This window comes from Crocuta crocuta, unplaced genomic scaffold, assembly GCF_008692635.1.
Source record: "Crocuta crocuta isolate KB4526 unplaced genomic scaffold, BGI_CrCroc_1.0 scaffold7, whole genome shotgun sequence".
NCBI lineage: Eukaryota > Metazoa > Chordata > Mammalia > Carnivora > Hyaenidae > Crocuta > Crocuta crocuta.
The window spans coordinates 7,811,963-7,835,942 of record NW_027531904.1 but is presented as its reverse complement, the minus strand read 5'-3'; the positions used below and the strand labels follow the sequence as shown (position 1 = coordinate 7,835,942).

Genomic DNA, 23,980 nt, shown 5'->3' with positions numbered 1-23,980 from the left:
GTGTTTGTCAGTCACGCAACCAGTAAGTGAGGGTGTGGAACCTGGACCCCCAAGGCCCAGGCTCAGGCCATTGTGCTAAACAGCTATGGACACTCAGAAAAAGGGAAAGTAGCTTTGACCAAAGAAGGCAGAAAGGCAAGAATCAGGCTGGGTCTGGAGAGGCAGGCAGGACCTGGGCAGGCACAGAGGTACAGAAAGGTCCATGTGAGCAAAAGCCCACAGAGGAACGCAGAGGCAGAATCCTAGAGGGCCACATGGCTGGTGCTGACTATAATCCCCCCTCCGCAACCTGGCAAGATGCCGTTACAGAAACTGGGAGACAAGGCACAAAGCTTCTAGTCTAGTTCCTGCCCTGCCTCTCACTATTATCTGACCTCAGGTCAGACACTCACCAGGCTGGGCCTCCTTCTAGTCTGCCAAGTGAGGAATGTAATGGGCTATCGGGTGCAGGTTTAGGTAACCTAACAATAACTTATGTACTTTGTCATTTATAATCTAACATCTATAGATTTCCTTTTGGAAGGAAGACAGGAAGTAGCTATTCAATCACCAGGTGTGGATGTGAAATTCATTCATTCCTTCACTTCAACAAACATTTAAGGGGCGCTTTTTATGCACTAAGACTATACTGAATGCTTAAGTTCTAGAAATAAAAATATGGACCTTATCTCCCAGACGCTAAATGTAGAAGGATGGAAAAATATAAACAAATAATTACAACACTTTGTGAATGTTTAACAACAAACGCTTGTACAGAGTGTGACTGCAAAGTGACTGATTAACTCTACCTTGCGGGGGAGGGGGTCACAAAAGTTTTCACAAGAGTGACGCCTACTTAAATAAATCTGGAAGGAAAAGCGGGCTGGCTGGGTAAGGAGGGGGGAAAGAAGCATTCAGGAACAACGAAGGGCTACGTGTGACTGGGATGGAAGATTCCATAGCAGAGAGGGCTACAGAGGGCCTGGGGTCAGACGGCAGGAGGCCTAGATCTCAGGCAGGCAGCAGCAACCACCAGTGGCCACAGTCAAGGGCCCAGGCGCAAACGCCAGGTGAAAACAATAAAACGGGTTGGGAACACCGGCGGCGGCTGGCAGGCCGGTGCTGCTCCTGGGCTCCCGGCTCTGATCAGGGCCAGCACTGGGAAGTGAGTGGCCAGAGGCTCATGCCAAGCTGGGAAGGAATCCCAGGTGCAACAAGGACCTGAAGACATTCCACAAGAAGACAAAACCCGGCAAGAATCCCAACAGCCATTTTCAGACAAGTCGAGGACATCACAAGAGAAAAAAGGGCTAAAATGGTCTCGGGGGCTCCAAGGACCGAAACCTGAACCGGCCCATGGAAGTCACAGAGGTCAGATCTCCACCGGAGGGAACTGTACACCTGTGACCGTCGCGGCAGGCTGCCTTCCCAGCAGCATCTCCTTCTGCCGCTTCTCCCTGCACAGCTGGGCGGCCGCCAGATGCTCACTGCTGAGCCCTCTCTGAAGCAGAGCACAGGCACACGGGACCCCCCTACCCCCAGTCCCTGGGACCTGGAGGGAAGTCACCTGTGGGGGGGCGGGGGGGTGTCACAGGCAATGTCTTCCTCCCTGTTAGGAGTGTCTCCACCTGCCCGAGACCACACTGTGCGAGAAGTCTGCTGAAGACAGGGCTGCTACTTTGCATGGGAAGGTAGACATGTGGCCCCAGGGCTTCTGGATCCCTCATCCTAGAGCCTCTGTCCTCCACACTTGTCAGGTGAGGAAAGTAGCTTTTTAGCTGCGGGGCTGTTAGCTGCAGAAGAGCCTGACCCGACAGGGCCTAACCTGCAGGGATGAACAGAGGCAGAGAGTGCGGCTTCAAAGAGAGGTCCTGGCTGAGGCTCGCCACGAATACCGTAGGCAAGAGAAAATGCTTCTATCCCAAGATTTCATAGGCTGTTTTACCATTCTACCTTCTCACAGCTTCACCCAGCATCACCAAAACAATTCGAGTGGAGAAAATAAGGAGTAAATGGAAATAAAATGCGGTATACTGGGGAGAAAAGGACAGAAGGCAAAATGCAATGAATGTTACAAGCACAAAAAAGAGTCTTTAGTTTCCAAAAAAAAAAAAAAAGGTCTCTGCATATCTGTGAACGACGCTCCAAAGTTTAAAGACAGTTAAGCAGAAAGAGACCCATAAGGACAAAAAAAACCTCTGAAGGGGTCTGGAGGAAACACAGAAGGAATGAAAAAAGGAAAAGACAGCACGAATAAGAAATACAAGTTTCTGACTGTAGCAAACATTAATTTGAGAAGATAACTTTTAACAGAAAGTTGGGTCATTAAAAAAAAAAAATCCTGGTTGGAGGGGATCCTACTACCTATGGTTAAAATAAGAAAAGTGACAAAGTATGTCAGTTATCATTAATAAAGAATCTCAAGGGTGGGCTGCCTAAATGAAACACCACAATTATGTGCTGTCCAGAGACCTCTGCATGGTCTTCAGTTTGATGAATATTTCTGCTCTTTACATCCCGAAAGACTTTCTGTTGTCATCAGTCCTTTTCAGTGGACTCACATTTACTCTGTCTTGACAAGTCCCGAACACGCGTACTAAAATAAGCTGCCTGCAAAATAAGATTACAAATAAGACACAGTGCTTAACGCTTCCAAGTTAATGACAGCTGATTGAAAAGGACAGCAGGTAACCTTTACTACAGTTAAACTACTGTATATAAACAGTACAGTATTTTAAAAATACTTTGTAGTCCACAGTAAGAAACACACGTTACAGCGCGAACCAGAGTATACACATGGCAGGGGACAGAGCAGAAAGGAAGCCTTAGCTGTGCTGGCAGGTGTGAGGGAGGGACTGGGGAAGAGGTGGTGTCCGAGATGGGCCTTGAAGGGCAGGCAGGATTTTAAGGGGCAAAAAGGCAAAGAGGAGGTTACAACCCAAATAAATCACACAATTAAAAGCAAGCAAGGAATTCAAATACAAGGAACAACAGGGAACACTTTGGGGAGGAGTGTAAACTGGTACATTTGTAAAAGACAACTGAGCGGCACATAATACAAAGGCTTGTAAACGTTCACATTCTTTGTTCAGCAATTCAAGTTACGTGTGCATCTCCTGAAGAAAAATCATGATACTCTGTACCATGTGCATTCAGTACATACTCAAAAAAAAAAAAAAAAAGTCTTTTTAACGTAGGGAAAATTATCATGGCACGGGGAAAAAGATCAAGTTCTATGGATTTCACCACCACATCGTTTATAATAGTCAAATGTCAGCAAGTGGTTAAATACTATCTCCGTAAAATGGAATACTCTGAAGTGCTCCCAATAATGGAAGTACATTAACTGACATGGAACGTGATCCCCTATGTTTTAAACGCAGGTTTCAGAAAAATGTCGTAAGAGCTCGTCATTTGTTTTCTTAACGTAGAGATACAGCCTCAGAAACATGACAGGAAGGATGCGCAACAACAAAATAATCAGTGATTTTCTGAGCGGTAGAAGAGCAGATAATTTTTACTTTACTTTTTGCTTAGCTGTACTTTGTAGTTTTCTAGAGCGAACATGTAATTTTCACATTAAGAAATAAAGACATGGGATTATGTAAATTTTCTAAGATAGGAGTAAAGATTTAGTCTTTTTATGGCAAAAGCTGCTGTGTGACACGCTGTTTTAGAAGGTGACGCTGAGTGCCACTGCCGAGCAGTCCCTACACACAGGGGCGGGGGACTGTTTTAGCAGGCCTCAATCTCAGTCTTTCATTCTGGTTTTGACGCAGGACACCTCTCCTGAGACAGTGTTACTTCTAACACCACCTTCCTCGGAGAAGGTGGCCGGCCTTCTCTCCACTGTGGACCATTCCTCAGCTTCCAGACCCTTACCTATTTTCCCATCATCTGCAAAGAGACGTGTATGCCCTCTTCGTTCCACATCTGTTTGCTGCCCTCCAGGGAAAAATATTGGCAAAGATTAAATCAAAATCTGAGGGAGCTCTGGCTGTGGACCTGACCACTTTTGAAGCCCGTTCTGAAGTGTGGTTACTCCAGCGGGGCCTGGGGGCCTCCTGGTGGGTGCTGACGAACAGGTCCGAAAAAGAGAGGCCTTTCTTTTGCCCTTACAGGCAAATGACAATCAATTCCTTAGGTTTTCATCTTTACAAATGACTAAATAACCTATTCACTGAGGTATTAATAGATAAAATGTGGGTGGGTGGGGCGCCTGGGTGGCTCAGTTGGTTAAGCCTCCAACTTCAGCTCTGGTCATGATCTCATGGTCAGTGGGTTGGAGCCCCACGTTGGGCTCTGTGCTGATGGCTCAGGGCCTGGAGCCTGCTTCAGATTCTGTATCTCCCTCTCTCTCTCTGCCCCTCCTCCTCTCAAAAATAAACAAACATTAAAAACTTTTAAAAAGAAGAGATAAAATTTGGTATTCATAAACCAAATTAGATCTTACTACAGTTAAAGAATATCTTAAAAATATATTTTATAATTCACAGTAAGAAACAAGTTACATCACGAACCAGAATACACACATATTCCAAACATTACTGAAACACAAATTTCACACTATTTATCCTTACTGCATGAGCCACTGTTATTTTATATTCCATCTTTTATTTTATTTAAAAAAGTTTTCTTTAATGTTTTATTTCTAGGAGAGAGAGAGACAGCGTGAGCGGGGGGGAGGGGGGTAGGGGGGAGGTCAGAGAGAGAGGGAGTCACAGACTCTGAAACAGGCTCCAGGCTCTGAGCTGGCAGTCAGCACAGAGCCCGATGCAGGGCTCAAACCCACAAACCGCGAGATCATGACCTAAGCGAAAGTTGGACGCTTAACCGACTAAGCCACCCAGGCGCCCCTCCATCTTTTATTTTTTTTAAGTTTTATTTATTATCTTGAGAGAGACAAGGACAGCATGAGGGAGGGAGGGGCAGATAGAAAGGGAGACAAAGAATCCCAAGCAGGCTCCCCACTGTCAGTGTGGAGCCCGATGCGGGATTTGAACCCACAAAACCATGAGATCACGACCTGAACCAAAACCAAGAGTCAGACACCTAACCACTGAGCCACCCCGGCACACCTCCAACTCATTTTAAAATGATCTATAGTGGGGCGCCAGGGTGGCTCAGTCGGAAGAATCTGACTCTTGATCACAGCTCAGGTCTTGATTTCACAGTCATGAGTTCAAGCCCCTCACTGGGTCCACGCTGTGCATGAAGCCTACATTTAAAAAAAAAAAAAAAAAAGGAAAAAATAGAATAAAATAACATACAGTAGTTTTTCAGGCAGCCGCACATTTTGGGTCCCTCTTCCAGTTGAGAGGTGGGGACCTATATTCCCTTCCCTTGAACATGGACAGGCTCATGACTGCTTCAAACAATAAAGGATGTTCATTCTCTAGACACTTCCCTTTAGGAACCCAGCCACCAGGCTGAGAAAGTCCAAGCCACAGGGAAGGACTACATATAAGCACTTAGGTCAACAGTCCCACCTGATCCCACCAGCTTTGGAGGCATCACAGGCCCAGAAAATAGACATGTGAGTGAGGAGCCTCAGAATGATTTCTTTAAAAAAAAATTTTAACGTTTATTTTTAAGAGAGAGATAGTGCAAGTGGGGGAGCAGCAAAGAGAGGGAGACACAGAATTTAAAGCAGGCTCCAGGCTCCAAGCTGTCAGCACTGGGCCGGACACTGGGCTTGAACCCATGAACTGTGAGATCATGACCTGAGCTAAAGTTGGATGCTCAACCGACTGAGCCCCCCAGGAGCCCTGAGCCTCCAAATGATTCTAACTGGCAGCCATCTGAGTCATCCCCTGCCATCGGTGGCCCAGGTAAGGTAGGACAGGGGCAAGCCACGCCCTCCCGGGCCCTGTCTAAATTCCTGGACAAGAATCCACGAGCATAATAAAATGTCTCTTGTTTAATGCCACTAAGTTCGGGGTATTTGTAACACAGCAATAATAAGTGGAACGACAGTGCTGGGCATGACCTGCAAAACCGAGGTCATGATCCATTACTGGGCAGCCTGACAAACACCGGTTTGGAGGACACTAACTCAGGATCTGAATCTTGGCATCCAACCCTGCCAAGTGACCCTGAGTCTGTGCATACTCAGGGTGGAACTGGAATGGATGGGATAGGTCGGGTGGGGGACGGCAGAAAGTGGGGTGTGGCACCATCTGAATGGGCCAGCATCAAATAGGCTTGAGAGTCACTGGGACCAAACTCTAAAGCACATGAAGGCCACAGAGTTCTGGTCTGAGTCTCAAGGTGTCCAAACCTCCTAAGGACATCTCCTTAGGATGGACACCTCCCCACATAATTATCTACCGAAACAGATACTTAAGGTCCCCAAAGCCCCATAAAACCTTTGTGGTCTAAAGGGTGCCTATTTACTTCTATCCATTTTCAACACTGTCAAGCCTGTCTACAGTTTCAGACTTTTCTGTTAATGGATAACTTTCCTCTAAATATAAACTCAGATTAATCTGTTAAGGATTAGCAGATTCTTTTAAAAAAAGAGGGGGGGTTGGTGGTGGGAGGGAGCAAGAAACATTTCGGGGGCCGGGGGTGGAGAATGTCCTGTGGGCTGGGGGCCAGAGAACTTCACTTTAGTTAAATGGGCTTTTGGTTTCTTTCTTTAAATGTCACTAATACAGGCGAATATAGTATAGGCCCTGAGGCCAGAAACAGGAAATTCACAACCAGGACAGGACTCCCTGAGGACAGCCTGCAGTGGGAGCACCAGGGAAGCCTCCCAGAGTGAGGGGGCTTTCAGCAAGCGCTCCTCCTCGTGAAAGTAGGTCATGGCAAGAAAATGGCCTCGGGGAGCCCCCCTTGAAAGGAAAGGTCCAGACCAGACAGGACATGGGAATGCGGCCACAGTGAACTTTCAAGTCAGAACTTGGTGGACTTTAAGGACTTATGGTGGCCTTGAGATATGAAAAGCATATTTACATTACATTCTCGGTGACCACAAAGGCAAGAACATATATCCCTGAGCTTGAGACACAGGAAGAAAAGACCAACCAGAAAGAACTGGAAACCAGTGGAAAACCGTAGACTAAATTTATTTATGCACAGCATGTCTCCCCCTAACCCATGAAGGAAAACGTTTTACTATTACACCAGGTAAGTCGGGTTCAGGTTTTCTTTTCATTTTTCATCTGGATGTGCTGTTCTTCGCTGCCTTCTTTAATATGTAATGGACACAGGTCATTAAAATTTTCTGGAAAACGGTATCTGGGGCAACTGGTGAGCTAAAGTCACTGTCCAAAACAGCAACTAACAACCACACCAACAGCTGCAGCCCCGTTAACACATACAAGCCAACAAGCACCAGCGTGAGACATACTAGAAGCAGAGAACCTAGAACTAGAAGCAGATGAGGTGGAGTTTGGCTGGTACACAGGTCAGAATCAACAGAAGAATGAAATGCATAGACAAACAGGCTGAGAAATTCTTGGCACCTGGAGAAAACGGAATCCAAACAAGTTCCTTTTTACCTCTTCTACCACATGTACAGAAGAGCAAAAGGAAGTTAACAAAACAAAAACAATAAGCCTAATCAGAACGAACAGATGGACTGTGGCCGCTCAGAAATTAGAAACAACTCTGTTCACCTGTGTGGAATTTAGCTAAGGCCAAACTAAGAAAGAGTCATGTGACTTCAGAAGAAGATTCAAGATGAGTGGACGAAGGAAAGTCGCCCATCAGGAAGAGAAATAACAAACCAAACGAAATTCACTGGCTAAGCGGCAAGTTCATACAGTTCAACCCAACAGACGCCAGGCACTGCCTGGGCTGCAGATACAACTCCTCCATCAAGGAGGTCACAGTCTAGAGGAAAGGACAACAGGCAGAAGAGGACAATGCAGTGTGCTATCTGCTAAGTTAGAGGGAAGCACAGACCACGGCCTTCGAGAAAGATTCCTGGAAGTGATGTCATTCTTAAAGAGCCAGCAGGAGTTAGCCAGATGGAGAAGGGGCTACAGTTATAAGAAATAATGTAAGCCAAGACCTGACTACCAATCTTGGGAAACTTGAGCAAACAAGACATCTGTAGAGGCCTGGAGACAGCCGGTGCCAGCACCCCCATACCCAGGCATCCAGATCCCCCAGCGGACAAACCGCCACGCTGCCATCACGCTCATTCCTGCTCCACTCCGCCCACTTCTCTGATACTCCAGCACCTCCCTCAACACCTGAACAAGGCCATCCCCCTCCACCAGTGTCCTGGCATCAACCTGGTGTCAACATCCATGTAAATAACCCATCTAGCAACTTCAACAAGTTCTGTTACAACCCTGTGATTTTCACCTCCACCCCACTGCACTCCAGCCCCTCACCAGCCAGAACCGTCCCGCCACAGAAACGCCAAACTCCAACATCCTACTCTCTGGCCAACAGACCCATCCTGCCAGCTTGCTAGAACCCTTACTCCTCTTCCTAAAATTCTCTGACTTCTAATCTGTTCACACTTCTTTCTTCCCAATTCACCACCTCTCCCATCCCGTACGAACCGCCTGTCCCGCCAAGGGGCTACCGTCTCATTCCACCTTCTGCTCTCCCACCTGCCTTCCTGGCCTTGCCAACACGATGCAGGGAAAATTATACACCCTCATCAACGCAACTGTTCATTTCCTATGCTTCTATACCTGGGCTGCTGGGCCCCCTGGGGAAAAAAATCACACAGCTTTGTAGACTGAGGCCACCAAGCACTCATGGTCTCCATCACCAGCTGCCCGGGAATCCTTCTGTAGGCCCCAGACAGCTCTTACCTGCTACAACTCTCCCTATCCAATGGTGTCCTCAAGATGTATAGCCCCTCACTCCGAGGATATGATCTCACTCCTGTTTCATAAAGAAAAATGAGGCAATCAGGCAATAATAACTCTTTTAACATTTGTGCCTGTTCTTAACCTGCAAAAATGATGGTACTCCCTTCCATGCACACTCCTTTGTTCCAATGTCTTCCCTAAAAGAATTGTCCTTCCTCTTGCCCAGAGCTAATCCTACCACCAAGCCTACGTCTTCAAGGATCCCCAACAAGTGTCCCCTCTGTCCTAATCGGTAATCTTTCCCTTTAGCATGGAAACATGCTCCTCTATCTCCCATTTAACAAAGTGAACAAATCTCCCGTAGAACCCGTGAGATGGAAACCCATGACGTGCTACCATGCCACAGACCCTTCTGAAGAAAGCAGCCTTGGCTGGTTTGCTCTCCTCAATATGCTATGACCTGTGTCACGGATGTCACCAAAGCCACTGCCGATACCCAGACATTGCCGCAAGGCTGCGAACTGGTACTGGGGCCGAGACAGCCTGCACCCGAACTGCACAGGAGGGGTGAGTGAGAAATGGACCCAGCCAGGTCTTCTCTACAGAGAAACAGAAAGCGCCCGGGCATGTGTCTGAACTGAAGCTGAAAGCTGGCTGCTCTCTGCCATAAAGCTGCTGTGCTTCTCAACGAAAAAGATGGGAGGTGGACAGCAGCTGCTGCTGACATGCCAGTCAGGATTAAAAATGCACCATTTGGTAACCATCGTGGTAACAGACGTTTCAGGCAAAAATCATCAGTGGAATGTTTAATGAAAAAAGGAAATTTACATAGCCTCAAAATATCTGCCTACAGGATAGTCACTGATCTCCAAGGGAAAGACGGCAAGGTAACCCAGAAGACACCATCTTCATCAAGGAATCACAGTGAAGAGCACCAGGAACGGGAAAAGGGACATAAGGTGCCTCCTGATATGATGCACTAGGAAGGCCACAACATCGCATCTCTGGTATTCCTGCTCCAAATGCAGAACCTGAATCTATCATGAGGGAACAGCAAATAGAACTAACTTAGAGAAAATGCTACAAAGAAGTGGCTTGTACTCTTCAAAAATGTCTGATCCCAACAGATAAACACCAGGGGACGTTCCCAGATTAAAGACTAAAGAGACAGGACAATTCCATGGGTGATCTTGGATCTTGGATTGGATCCTAGATTACAAAATAGTAATTTTTCTTTGGTTTCTAAGGGAAATGAGTGGAACAGTTGGTGAAATCTCAGTGAGGTTTGCAGATTAGGTAATCATGCTGTAACAATAGTAATTTCATGATTTTGGTATCGGTATCGATTATAGAAAATGTCCCTGTTTTGAGGAAACACACGCTCAAGTATTCAAGGGTAAAGGGGCCTCATGTCTGCAACTTACTTTCAAATGGTTCCAAAAAAGATAATTATAATACGGATACAGATAGAGAATAAATGATAACAGCACACAGCAAAATGTTGACATTTGTGCAATCTGTGTGAAGAGTGTCAGGAATTCGTTGTACTATATTTTTTTCAACCTTTCTGTAAGTCTGAAATTATTTCAAAATTTAAAAATAGTTTTTTGTTTAAGCCCAAAATTGTGAGAAGTACAAGGAGAAAGCGGCCAAAACCACAACTGTGGTGGAGGACTTCAAAATGCCACTCTCCTCCTTTGGCAGACTGGGCACACACAAAATCAACACAGACAGGATTTGGAAGATTAATAAGCTTAATTTAACTGATATACTTAGAACTTTGTACCTGAGAGAGACTATGTATTATTTGCAAATGACTGTGGGCATTTAAATAAAGAGGCAATAATGAGCCTCCTTCTTGTACTCATTCTTGACTTTAATGGTGGCTCTATTTCTGGTGTGACTCACCACATCCCCTCAAGAGGCCCAGGAGAGAGGGGCTAAGAGAATCCCAGCCACAAGGACCCTAAAGAACCACCCCCCACACTAAGTCCTCCAAAGACCCAAGTATTTTGACATACTTGTTACACGTCCCCTTTTATTTTTTTTTGGCTAGAGGTTTTTTTTTTTTTAAGCTTCTCAACTGTTTCCTGGCCAAATAGCTGGAAAGAATTACTAGTTTAAGAAAAAGCCCCATGCCTGGGTGGCTCAGTTGGTTAAGTGTCCAACTTCAGCTCAGGTCATGATCTCACAGTTTGAGGGTTTGAGCCCTGTGTCAGGCTCTGTGCTGACAGTTCAGGGCCTGGAGATGCTTTGGATTCTGCGTCTCCCTCTCTCTCTCTCTCTCTCTGCCGCCGCCACCCCCTCCCTCCATCCCTAGCCTGGTCACTCTCTCTCTCTCAAAAATAAATAAAACATTAAAAATGATTTTTTAAAAAGAAAAAGCCCCAAATCAATTCAGCTTTTAATGAATCTTTAAAAGATCAGAAATAATGGGGATTAAGAAGGGCACCTGTTGTGAGGCGCACTGGGTGTTGTATCTAAGTGCTGAATCACTAAATTCTATCCCTGAAACTAGTAATACACTGATAGTAACTAGAATTTAAATTACAACTTAGAAAACAAAACAAGGAGGCAGTTGGAGATTTTACGCTTTGCCATTTTCAACCTATATATTTAAAATAAGTGCACAATGAAAAAATTTTTAATTAATAAATAAAATCACAAATAAGTTTGAAAAACCATCTGGCATCTTGCTTTCTATAGCTGGACAACTGAGATCTTACTCATCAGCCTGAGCTGTTCCTTTTTCAGAAACATAGACACCACCCCAAAATTTCTGATACCCTTGTTTTTAACTGTTGTGGCTTGCTGAATCAAAGCAGCTCAGTCTGATACAAGCTCACTGTTATTTCCTTCAAGAATTAATTTAACTTATCTTCCTGGGTTTCAGACACTGAACAAGCAACACCTGGCATCATGCAAACCCTCCGGATGTATTTTCACCCAAGAAATTTTGGATTTCAGCCAGAAAACCATTGTCCTGAATAACAACGCTAATGGGGCAGGGAGCATCCCCGGACCTCTTGTAACAGAAGCCCCGTGTAACGCCCTCGATCATGTCCTGTTCAAAACGTCAGACAGAAAACAACTGGCTACTGTTTGTACTATTTCCCCATGATTTGTCACACTGGAGCCACTTCTTCTTTCCAAGGAGAGTAAGTTCTACTCTACACTGATGTGACGGAAGTCCCTTCGCAGAGTTCCTCCGGGGCCCTTCCCAATACCAGTGCGTCCCTTCAGAGTGATGGCGACATTCTCTGGAATGCAGTCTGCTGAGAAGGGTCTTCCTTCTCGCAGGAGAGGCGGCAAAGAGAGTGCTAGAGTATTTTAAAGCAACCCTCTAACGTTTTCACCCCAAAATACTTGTGCATGTGTAGACTTTTCTTCTCAACCACAATTTCACTCCAACTAACAAAATAAAAAATAATTCCTTAATATCCTCTATCACCCATGCAAATTTCCCTGACCCGAGAGCTCTGAACTCCCAAGTTCCTCACACCAGAACCTTCACCGCAGCATGGTGGACTCGGCCAACTTGCTTCCTGGGGAGGGCGGCCTCTTTAGACCAGGAAGTCAGGAGCCATGCCCACCCCCATGCAAGGAACCATGCGGCTACGAGACTCTGGAAAAAGGACAACTTTCTACGTGAAGCAAAAACAGGAAAGATCTCTTTTTTGTTTTAAGTTTATTTTTGAAGTGAGCACAAGTGGGTGAGAGAGGGAGAGACAGAATCCCAGGCTGGCTCCATGCCATCAGTGCAGAGCCCAATGTGGGGCTTGAACTCACAAACTGAGACCATGACCTGCGCTGAGATCAAGAGTAGGACAGTTAACCTACTGAGCCACCCAGGTGCCCCATGGAAAACCTCTTTTAAAATAAAGAAAACTAGGGGCGCCTGGGTGGCTCAGTCGGTTAAGCGTCCGATTTTGGCTCAGGTCATGATCTCACAGTTTGTGGGTTTGAGCCCCGCGTCGGGCTCCGTGCTGACAGCTCAGAGCCTGGAGCCTGCTTCAGATTCTGTGTCTCCCTCTCTCTCTGGACCTCCCCTGCTCGTGCTGTCTCTCTCTCTCAGAAATAAATAAAACATTAAAAAATAAAAGAAAATTATTGCCATTATAGGGGCAAAGAGTAAATACCCTTCATAAAGAGTACTTATATCTCAAAATAAAGCGATCAAAGAATGTAAAGAGTTGGCAAAGACAATATCAACTCCAAAATACACATGAAAAAATCCAATCTTACTAGTAATCAAGTAAGTATTCAAGTAATGACTTGCTATTTGTCATGTAAATTAGCAAAGATTTTTTTGGGAAAAAAAATTCAACAAGAGCAAAAATTTGTCTCTTTAGCTGGGTAACAAGCTTTCTGGAGCACAATTTGTCACATGTTCCAAAATATTTTTCCCCAGTATCTGTCCTAAAACAAAGTCATAAAAAGTGTACACATAATTACATAAATAAAGATTTCACAGCACTAAGACTTATTTCTAATGTCAAGAAAGATTTGGGGCAGGGGTGTCAGGAGGTGAGGCGCTTACCATCTAAATGCCCAACAGTAAGAGCCTGGTTAGATAAAATCCTGGCGGGTCTCAAAACGGAAAGACTAGGGGCGCCTGGGTGGCTTAGTCAGTGAGCGTCCGACTTTCGCTTAGGTCATGATCTCACGGTTCATGGGTTCGAGCCCCGCATCGGGCTCTGTGCTGACTGCCAGCTCAGAGCCTGGAGCCTGTTTCAGTCTGTGACTCCCTCTCTCTCTGACCCTCCCCTGCTCACGCTGTCTCTCTCTCTCTCTCCTAGAAATCAATAAAACATTTAAAACAAAACAAAACAAAAAAGGAAAGACTAGAGGTTGTCACTGCTTACAGCGTGGCCCATGGACCACATGTTACTGGCCCACAATGAAATAAAGAGTTTAAGCCAGAGTGTGAATTAACCACAAAAGATTTTAAACAGCAAAATACTCTCATTTCAGAAATCAGCACGTTGATTTACATCTGCCATAAATACCTTATCTTGCCCAAGACCCCAAGAAACAGACTACCAGCTTGGCTCCTTTACAGAACACCACGACAGACCCCCGCCCAGAACAGCACCCAGGCTTGCCCACATCCCTGCACGCCTACCACTGCCACTAAACTCGCACTGATGACCCCTCTCCAACTGGACAGTGGCCGAAGTCTAGTTAGTCCCCCACTACTTCTGTGCCTTGCAGTCCATTTTCCCAGAGCAGCCAGAGAGATCTTACTGCCAGCTTTATGGACACATACATCAAGGTCATCGTTTTGAGATGCCCATCAAACCATGTGTGTTCAAGATACATTGTAAACATATTTAAAATCTTAATGAAAGCAACAATTTTCTGGAAATAAAATTTTGTAAAAGGAGAATAAAACGCAAAGAGGCCAAAAACCATAGACGAAACTGAAAATTTTAAAGAATTAGGATGAAAAGAGGTTCTGCGCTGTGGCAGGGACTTTTAAATGCATACCCGTATCTGGTTCTCCTCTCTCTTGACACACAGGAGGGCTACCCTTCCCAGCCTTTACTTGTAGGCCTCCGACTGGTTCTACCTAACAGACTGTGAGCTCAAGTGAGGTGTCACTGAGGCATTTCACCGATGGTGTGTGAGCCCCCTCAGGATCTTTTGATCTTCCGCCCCCACCACGGCAAACCTTGAAACTAGGTGTTGAGATGATAGTATCACACGATGATGAAGACTAATATTTCAATTTTCAAACCCCCTCTGCTATTTTTCTATGAAACTATTCTCAAAATTAGACTTACAGTTATCTGCGTTGATCACTTAAATACATTAAATATTTTCTTTGTCAAATACTTGAAAATAATTTCATCAACTGGTGATATAATGGTGAAAATGTTATACTACAAAGCTAAGAGTAGAAAACAATCACATTTACTACCAAATGTCGACTGTATCTCACCTACACTTTGAAAAGCAAAACATATGAAAAACAAAACACAAAAGCTTTCTCCGCATAATTTCCTTCCACTATTCCTTTCATGGCGCATAAACGTCTGCTAAATATTAATGGACAAAAACTAGAATTTTCCCATCGAAGTTAGAAACAACACAGAACTCTGTAATAAAAACAAAACACTACCTTCTCTACTTTTTTAACACTGTCCTGGAGATGCTATTCAATGCAACTAGAAAGAGACTGCAATTAGTGGTCTCAGTACTGGAAATGACGAAGTAAAACTCCATTCACAACTAATATACTACCTGGAAAACCCAAAAGAATTGATAAAGTGTTACAAACCAGAGATTTAAAAGGTTATACAATAAACATATCAAAATCAATAGGCTCATTTACAAAGGGGAGATTCTGTTAGAAAGTACAATGGAAGAGAAAACTCCACTTATGAAAGCGAAATAAAAATAAAATATTTAAACAGAAGCTTCCTAAGAACCTCTGAATAAAGGTCTAAGAACACTGCCCCCTAAAACACAATCAATTTGAATAAATGGGAAGACATACCACATTCTTGGGTGGGAATATACAACATCATAAAGAGGTCAGTTCTCTCTGCACTAATTTATAAATTTAACACAACCCCAATAAAAATACCTTCGACTTCTTTTCCACAGCTAAACAAGCAGATTATAAAGTTCATCTGTAAAAAAAATTACAAAAAATAAGAATAGCCGAAAGAGCCCTGAAAAAGGGAAAGAAATGAGGGAGGGCTAGGCTTACCAGACTTTGAAAAAGCGTACCAATGGCACATAATTAGAGAGACTAATGGAAAAGAATAGAAGAAAATCCATAAATGGACCCAACTTTGTATGATATTTAGGGGGAGCATATCAAAACAGTTGGGGAAACAGACTTATTAATAAACGGTGTTGGGAGTAATTGAGCAGCAGTATGAAGGGGAAATGGATCTGGTCTTCACACACCAGGACTGTGTACAAGGGTAAATATTTAATAACCTGGGAATGAGGGAAACTTTCCCACTGTGACTCAAACTCCCGACGCAATAAGAAAAATTACTGTCAAAATTACACAAAAATTTTGCCATTTGCATAACAAGACACCTTAAGCAAAGTAGAAGGAAGATGGAAAAAAGAATGTTTACAATAGAGAAAGGGCATCCAAAAATGGAAGAAAAAGACAAGCCTCTGGAGAAATGTTCTAGAGGAACAGGAACAGATAATTCACAGAAAAAGGAATGTAAATAACCCTTAAATATGGGAAAAGAGAGCTGTCCATTCAGTCTCGATCCTTATACGAGAAATACAACCAAACTACAGTGAGACCGGAAGAGGCAAAGCAGCGGGGAGGCGGACTGACACACTGCCTGTGAAAACGCAAAATGGCACAACCCCTCTATGGGGAAGAATTCAGCAACACCCAGCAAAATTACATATGCAGTTATGCTCGAACCCAGCAATCCCATTTGTAGGAACCTACCTAAAGGGTACACTGGCAAAATAAAAATTAAAAAAAATAAAAAGAAGAAGAAGGATGTATGCACAGGCCATGTAACCGCGAATCGGGAAACAATCCACTTGCTCACCACCACGGGCTGGCTGGGGAAGCAAGGTGTGGTGAAGCACCCGCCGTGGGGCAGGATGCCACTGCAAGTGAGAGGAGGAGCCGAGTCAGACTAAAACATGGAGGAACCCAAGCAGCCAGCAAAAAGGCCAAAAAGTGCATGACTCCATTCAAATGAAACGTCCAGAACGGACAAACCCAAGGAGACAGAATGCAGAGGCTTGGGGCTGTGGTGGGGACAAGAGGGAGCGGAGACCGCCTGCTCATGGCGACAGGGTGTCTTTGATGGTAATGTTCTAGGGTTAGACAAACAGTGGGAATGGTTGTGCAACTTTGAGAATATGCTAAGAAAACACTGAACTGTGCACTTCAAAGGGGTGAGTAGATGAACTATATCTCAATTCTTAAAGAGGAATTCCTGTCCATACAACTGCAGAGTGATCTCAAGGATCTACGTTAAGTGAGAAAAGCAAGATAAAGAGGAGTATGTTTAGTATGCTATTTATCTAACAGGGGGACGGTATCCGAATGACAAAACAGATTAAGTGCAAAAGACTGAAATCCACCAAATAAGTTAAATCCTTGAGTTCACAAGGACTCTTAAAAAATAAAATTTAACTTGTCCCCACTGAAGGCTGCTAGAGAACCAAATCATTCTGGAAACTGGTAAATCAGGGGCAAGAAACCAGCATTTATCCCACCAACACTATTCAAACTTTGTCTCCTAGTTAAAGAGGGGACATTTCTCTTTAAAAAGTATTTCAATACTGGGGCGTCTGGGTGGCTGGGTTGGTTAAGCGTCCGACTCTTGATTTCAGCTCAGGTCATGATCTCATTTGTGGGTTTGAGCCCTGAGTCAGGCACCACACTGACGAGGAGGAGCTTGCTTGGGATTCTCTCTCTCTCTCTGCTTCTCCCTAACTCATGGCCTACGCCAATGCGCATGATCTCTTTCAAATTAAATAAACTTAAAAAAAAAAAAGTATTTCATTATCAAATGAGAAAGGAATGATAGAGTATTGCCTTTTGCATTAATGAATTAAAGATGCAATGATCATCACAAGATCTTGTGTGATCTCCTCCTTAACTAAATGAGGGCAGATCTATGTAAACCAATAAAATATGGCAGAACAGACTACATAGAAAGAAGTTTCCAGACTAGGTCAAAACGGGCATTGTAACCGGTCTCAGCATACAGGGTCACTTTCTCTGGGGAAAATCGGCTACCATGTCCTGAGGATACTCAAGCAGCCCCTGGGAAGACCGCCCACGGCAAGAGGAGCCGGCCCCCACCACCTCATTCAGCCAGCCACGTGAGCGAACCACCTTGGAAGTGAACCCTCTGGCCCAGTTAAGCCTCTGGATGACGGCAGCCCAAGCCAACACCTGGCTGCAACCTCACAAAAGACCATGAACCAGAACCACCAACCCCATTAGCTCCCAAATTCCTGAGCCACAGAATTTGGGGGTGATTTGTTATGCAACAAATACAACACTGTTTTCTATCCTTCTATACCCGTATTGTGAACTCTCCACAATAAAATATTTCAAAATAGTAAGTCAGCTAAATACAGAGGATCCTTTAAACAATCCCTTTGTTCCTGTGAGAGAAGACAATAGGTTAAATGGGAAGGGCAGAAGAGTGAATATAAAAATCACGCCTTTACACATATCTCACAGTCTTAGGAAAAGAGAATCATAGGTTATCTCAATTCTCCCCAAAAAAACTTCAGCAGGTAGAATTTATTACTCCTGTTTTGCAAGTAAGAACATCAAGAAACGTGTCAGAGAAATGAGCAACTTTTCACAGTGGCTGAAGCAGGATACAGAAAGCTGTTCTTTCCACCACGCCTCAAAGTCCTCGTGACCCTGTAACTTCGCCCTCAGGCCTGTCACGACCGAAGCTGCTACTGTCCGATGTGTGCGCTCTGTTCTGTACGCAAACACCACCCCCAGCACTCGCCTCTCCACTTCCTTTTCCTCCCCAACACAGCGCGTCAGGTAGCGGGGCCTGATGCAGAGCAACCAGCAACTGCTGAAGGAAGGAAAATGACAAGAGCTCGAAGCTCCTACTCACATCCCAGATTTCCGTGCCGTCTGGACGGGGCTGCTCTTCAGGAAACGATTACTAGAGTGAATGGTGGATCGGGTTCTCCAAATTTCTCTTTTTACCACTTAGTTGTTTTCAAAGTTGGGGGGGGGGAGGGGGTGTCATGTTACCATGTGTCCTTCCTTGTTCCCAGGGGTAAATTGTGTATTGGGTATTGTGTAATCACTTATATATATATTTTTAAATTTTTTAATGTTTATTTATATTTGAGAGAAGGAGACACAGAATCCAAAGCCAGCTCCAGGCTCCACGCTGTCAGCACAGAGCCTGACACGGGGCTCAAAACCAAGAACCGTGAGATCATGACCTGACCCGAAGTCGGACGCTTAACTGACTGAGCCACCCAGGCACCCCTAAAACCATTCTTTTTCAAACAAGGTAGAACCTTTCATTTTAGGAAACTATTTGTTCAGTGTTGTCAGCTTTTTAGGCATTGAACAGATTGTTTTATATTCATAACTTAATCCAATCTTGACGACTATCCCCCCTTTTACAAACAAAAAGCTAAGGCCTTAAGAGGTTATGGGACTCTCCAAAGGTCAAAAGGCAGGGAGCGGCGGGGCTGGAATTCAGACCCGTATCATCTGCCTCCAAAGTGCATCCTCCAACCTCTTTACTCAAGAGGAAAACACCCCACAAAAATCAGCCAACACATAAAGCCTAAATGTAAATATACTGTCTTATATTCTCCTTCTTTATGGGTCCCTCCGAGCGTGGCTCTCAGCTTCCTTCTGCCAGGTTAGAATGGCAAACGAGAAAGTGCTCTTTCCCCACATCTAGGTGAACAGGAACGGCTGAAGTGCAGAACAAATCAACAAAGAGGATATTGACGTTACTTTCAAAGTTGTTTCTGAGCACAGTTCACAGGGGGATGGGGAAGACAGCCAAGATTTCCATGCTAAGGAAAGAAAAAGGAAATAGGGACTCTGGAACTAACTTCCAGGACATATTTCTCAGGCTTAAAATAGGCTTGACCTTAGGATTGTCATGAGAAACGCCAGAACAAATGAAGTCATCGTATATAAACTGTTTGTTCTCAAGAACACGACTAGTGGGCACACCACACAGAAGTAGGTTAAGGGACACCGATCGATTAGCCAACACTGCTCTGCTGAGAAGTTTTCCTATAGGTCACACTTTAAGGCTAGTAAAGTCACTAATGTTCCACGCAACTTCAGCGGGGCTTCCAGTTCACCGCTCCTTCCAGCCCACACTTCCCCAAACTGACTTGGAAAGGGGTAGAGAAAAAGGCCACCTCCCTTGAAGTCAATCAACCCATTCAGGAGCAGAGGATGCAGGCCCCGGGGTGGTCCCTGGAGACCCCGGGCTGTCTCTGCAGCCCAGCCTCAGCCCTCCTGGAGCCTCCCTATCAGGAGGAGGGGCGATCAAACACTCACCACCACGTGAGATCCGAGCTATGCTTCCAACAGGATGCACAAGTGGGGACCTGGGCCTGCCGGTGTGGGGAAGGGAGGGAACAGCCTCTCAGGGGAGACCCAGAGGAAGGACAGGAATCGAGTGCAAATGGAGCAAAAGAGTATTTGAGACGGAGGCCAAAGTCCATGGCAGGTCCACGGACCAGAAGGGACACACACATTCATGAAAACTCTGCCTCAACTATAATACATACTGAGGTTTTATTACAGATTTTGATTGAAAGTTAACACACTCACAGAAAAGGACATAAATCGTAAGTATGTAGCTTGGTGAACTGTCACAAAACGAACCCACCCACATAACTACCATCCAGGTCAAGAAATAGAACATTTCCAAACTTAGAAGCCCTGTGCCTTCTGCAAATCACTATCCCGCCCTCTTCCCCTAAGGTCAGCACCGTTCTGACTCCCCAACCACACCTCTGCCTGACTCTGAAGTCTGTATAAATCAGATAATACAGCCTGGCACCTTTGCTGCCTGTGTTCTTTCACTCAACACTTTGCTTGTGAAACTGCTGCATGTAGCAAGCGATGCGGCTTCCATTTCTGTTGCCACAGAATATTCCACAATATATATTTCATTACATGCCGATGCCACAATTTATTCTCCTTCTGGTGGCTCTGAGTTATTGCTCGTTTTTAGCTATTGTAATACTGCTGTGAACATTCTAGTACATGACTTTGGTGAACATACGTATGCCCCTCTGCTGGGTATACACCGAGGAGTAGGCTGGGTGAGACAACGTGCCTATGTTCGACTTTAATAAATACTATCAGACAGTTTTCCAAAGTAAGTTTATCAATTTACACTGTTACTAACAGCATATGACATTTGTTTCTTGTTTGGCTGGTTTTTGTCTAACAGACAAAATAATCTACCGCAGTCCAGAGAAAATCTAAACTTCTGATGGAAACTGGCCATGAAAAAACAATGAGTCCCTCTCCAGCCTGAAATCCCCATGTATGCTCCTTTACGTGAATTTTATTGTTTATCGCCCCCAATTCCTAAGCTTTACCATCGGTAAGCTCTTAAGACAATACATTCCATTACAGAGAGAGGTCTGGAACATCCCTATTCCCAGGTCACAGGAAACAGACACACAGGAACAGTTTTGTGGGTCTGGTTATAAAATACTCTATCACCTACAGCCACAAATGGCTTTCTAACAGTCACTTTCAAAACAGGCGGAGTTTTTACGTCACTCGTATTCTATTAAAAGGTAGAGAGGAGAAAGCTAGACCGGTCTCCCGCCAGGTTGGCTTTTTAGACATCTCTGCCTGGTTGCAAAGTAAAAACCGCCCTTCAACCCTCCCTCCCTTCCCCACCATGAACCTCCCCCGCCCTCGAGCAACAAAACATCATACACAAACACAGAGACACCCCAGGAAGAATGAGGAAAAGGGGGTAGAAATTGTGTGAAGGACACTTCCTTCCTTTTTCTTTTTACAGGACTCAAAACCTGTCCCTCCCATGTGCCCATTGTCAAAACAGGACTCCTGAAGACAAAGGACAGGCTGGCCTGGGAGGAGGTTGGCTGGGCAGCATCCGAGGCTCGCTGAGGTGGGGTAGGTGCCTGGCTGCTGGGACGGGGGAGAGGGGGGCTCCCTTCGGCAGGAAGAGCACAGCAGCCCCGGCCAACAATGCTGGCAGACAGCACTGCGGGGACACTCAGCAGGAGGCGGCCGGCTGGGCCTGCGAGGGCAGGGCCGGGTGGGGCGGGCTGAAGGGGGCTGAGGACAGTGGCGGACATGTCAGCGTGGGGAGGAAGGCCACGTCAGGTGGCAGAATCTCGTCCCTGGAACCCGGGATCAGCAAAGGAACGAGAGGACGCAAAGGAGGCCTCGGCTGTGGGGAAACTAGGGTGCTGGCAGGCGACCAGCAGAGGACAGAAGAGCGACACGCACGACCGGCAGCGGGATTAAGATGGGAATGTGTCCACAGCACCAAGGTCCAGGTATTACACACGGGACTGAGTCCCAGGGGGTGGGGGGTGGGGGAGGGACAAATGACCGATTTCCTCTAACGAAATTGGGATCAGGGTGGGGGGTTCGCAGTGAGGAGGAGGAGGGGTGTGGTGGGACCAATCTAACCCAGGTTCGAGGAGAAGGGCAGGGAGAGGGAGCCAGGCAGACCATGACAGGTATGGATGGAATGAGAATGAACTTCCGAAGATACATTAAGACAGATGCAATTAGCCTATTATTTCATTGTCAAACACACCAAATGTCACCTGGCTTCTGACACCTTCCCGGGCCACTAACTGCACACGCACCAAGACTCCCAGGAAAGCCTCACAAAGGCCACAGCTTCCCGGGGCCAGGTGCCCCCGCCAGAGGCAGGCTGCTTCTGATGTCCCCATGGTCACTCCCAGCCAGCCCCTCCACTGCAGGCCTGGAGACGCTCATTGCCCAGCAACGCCACGGACCAGTCACATTCATTAAGGATCCTGACCTCGAGCTCAGTCTCCTCCACTGCAAATCCGACCATCATCTTGGGCAACCTCATGGTTCATTTGGCAACACCACCACCTCGCTGTTCCTTCACCTTAACTGGGACTACGAACTGCGGCCCATGCCCCTCGCCCTAGGCACCACTGCACGGCCACACTCCAGCCTTCATCTGGGAGAATGGACCAAAACTTCCCAATTCATCACTTCTTTCTCCTAGCTGTTTGCATTCATAACAATAACCATTATTAAGAAAAATAAGGAATAGCGGGTAACACTTCGGGAGTGCTTACCATGTGTTACGCACAATTCAGAGTGCTTGACACGTATCAACCCATTTATACCTCACAGCACTCCGAAGAAATAGGCGCAATTATAATTCTCATTTTCCAGGATTTGAATTTTTTTTTTTTTAATGTTTTATTTATTTCTAGGAGAGAGACAGCATGAGTAGGGGAGGGTCAGAGAGAGAGGGAGTCACAGACTCTGAAACAGGCTCCAGGCTCTGAGCTGGCAGTCAGCACAGAGCCCGACGCGGGGCTTGAACCCACGAACCGTGAGATCATGACCTAAGCAAAAGTCGACGCTTAACCAACTAAGCCACCCAGGCGCCCCTCATTTTCCAGGATTTGAAATCTGAGGCAAAGAGAGGTAGAGTAATTTTCCCAAGGTCCCACAGCTATAAACTGGCCAAGAGCTGCGATTTGAACGCAGGTGGCCTGGTACCACAGTATGCTCGCCCACACTCTCTTTTTATTACATTTTATCAAATACAGAGAAAAGTATGTAAGTCACGGACAGATAAGTTTTCACAAACACAACACGCTGCACACACAGCTCCCAGATCTGGAAGCAACATCGCCAACATGCTGGAAGCCCCTGTCTCCCCTTTCAGTACCGCTCTGCTGACTTCTAACCGGGTAATGTCTTCACGCGCAGCTGTCCTTGGCAGCCTTCACTACTACCACTGCCTGCCACCGCTGCCACCGGAGGGACCCAGGCTGAGCCACTCTACACACGGGGCGCTGTGCGCCTCTCAGCCCTGGGCCTCCATCCCCTCTCACCGAGGCCGCCAGACGGGGCCTCCCTGCTGCCCGAGGCCCCCCGCCCCTGCCCGAGCCCCTGGCCCACACCCTGCCCCCCTGGCCTCCCCCGCACTCAGCTGAACCACACGTCCAGATCACTCCGACCCACAGTGCCCTGCCCACGCACCCCAGAACCAAGGGCTCCCACGCCCGGCAGCGGGGCACGTGCTGCCCATGTGCTTCCTCCAGAGGCCCCACGCTCTCCCCTCCTCTGACCACTTCCTGACGCCCACCTCCCACTCCCCGCACACTTCTCGCCTCGGACTGCGGGGGCGACCCTGCAATCATTCACCGCAAGCAACTCCGGAAGGCAAACTGGGAAAAAAGCAGCTACCTGTTCAAGTGACAAATGGATTAATAACATCCTTAACTTGTGAAAAATCCCATCCAGAGTGAAGACCCTCCAATTCTCTAAGACAAAGTGGCCAAAGTAACAGTATACAAAAGAGAAACCCCAAAGGTTGATAAACATTTGGGTCAAAGACTGAACTCCACTTCTGATTAAATAAATGTAAATTCAATTGGCCAAGGTTAAAATTTGAGGATACCACATCCTTCCAGACAGACTGAATTTTAATTCCAGAATCAAATTACCAGGGGGCCAGGCCCACTGGCTTTGCCCC

At 46.0% G+C, this 23,980-nt stretch overlaps 1 protein-coding gene and 1 pseudogene across 1 annotated transcript in view; both read right to left on the bottom strand.

Moving 5' to 3' along the window:
• PDE8A (phosphodiesterase 8A) overlaps window positions 1-23,980 on the bottom strand; it is a 168,180-nt gene that overhangs the window by 103,426 nt on the left and 40,774 nt on the right. The window lies entirely within an intron of this gene.
• Window positions 11,482-23,980, bottom strand: part of LOC144240031 (large ribosomal subunit protein uL6 pseudogene) — a 53,577-nt pseudogene continuing 41,078 nt past the window's right edge.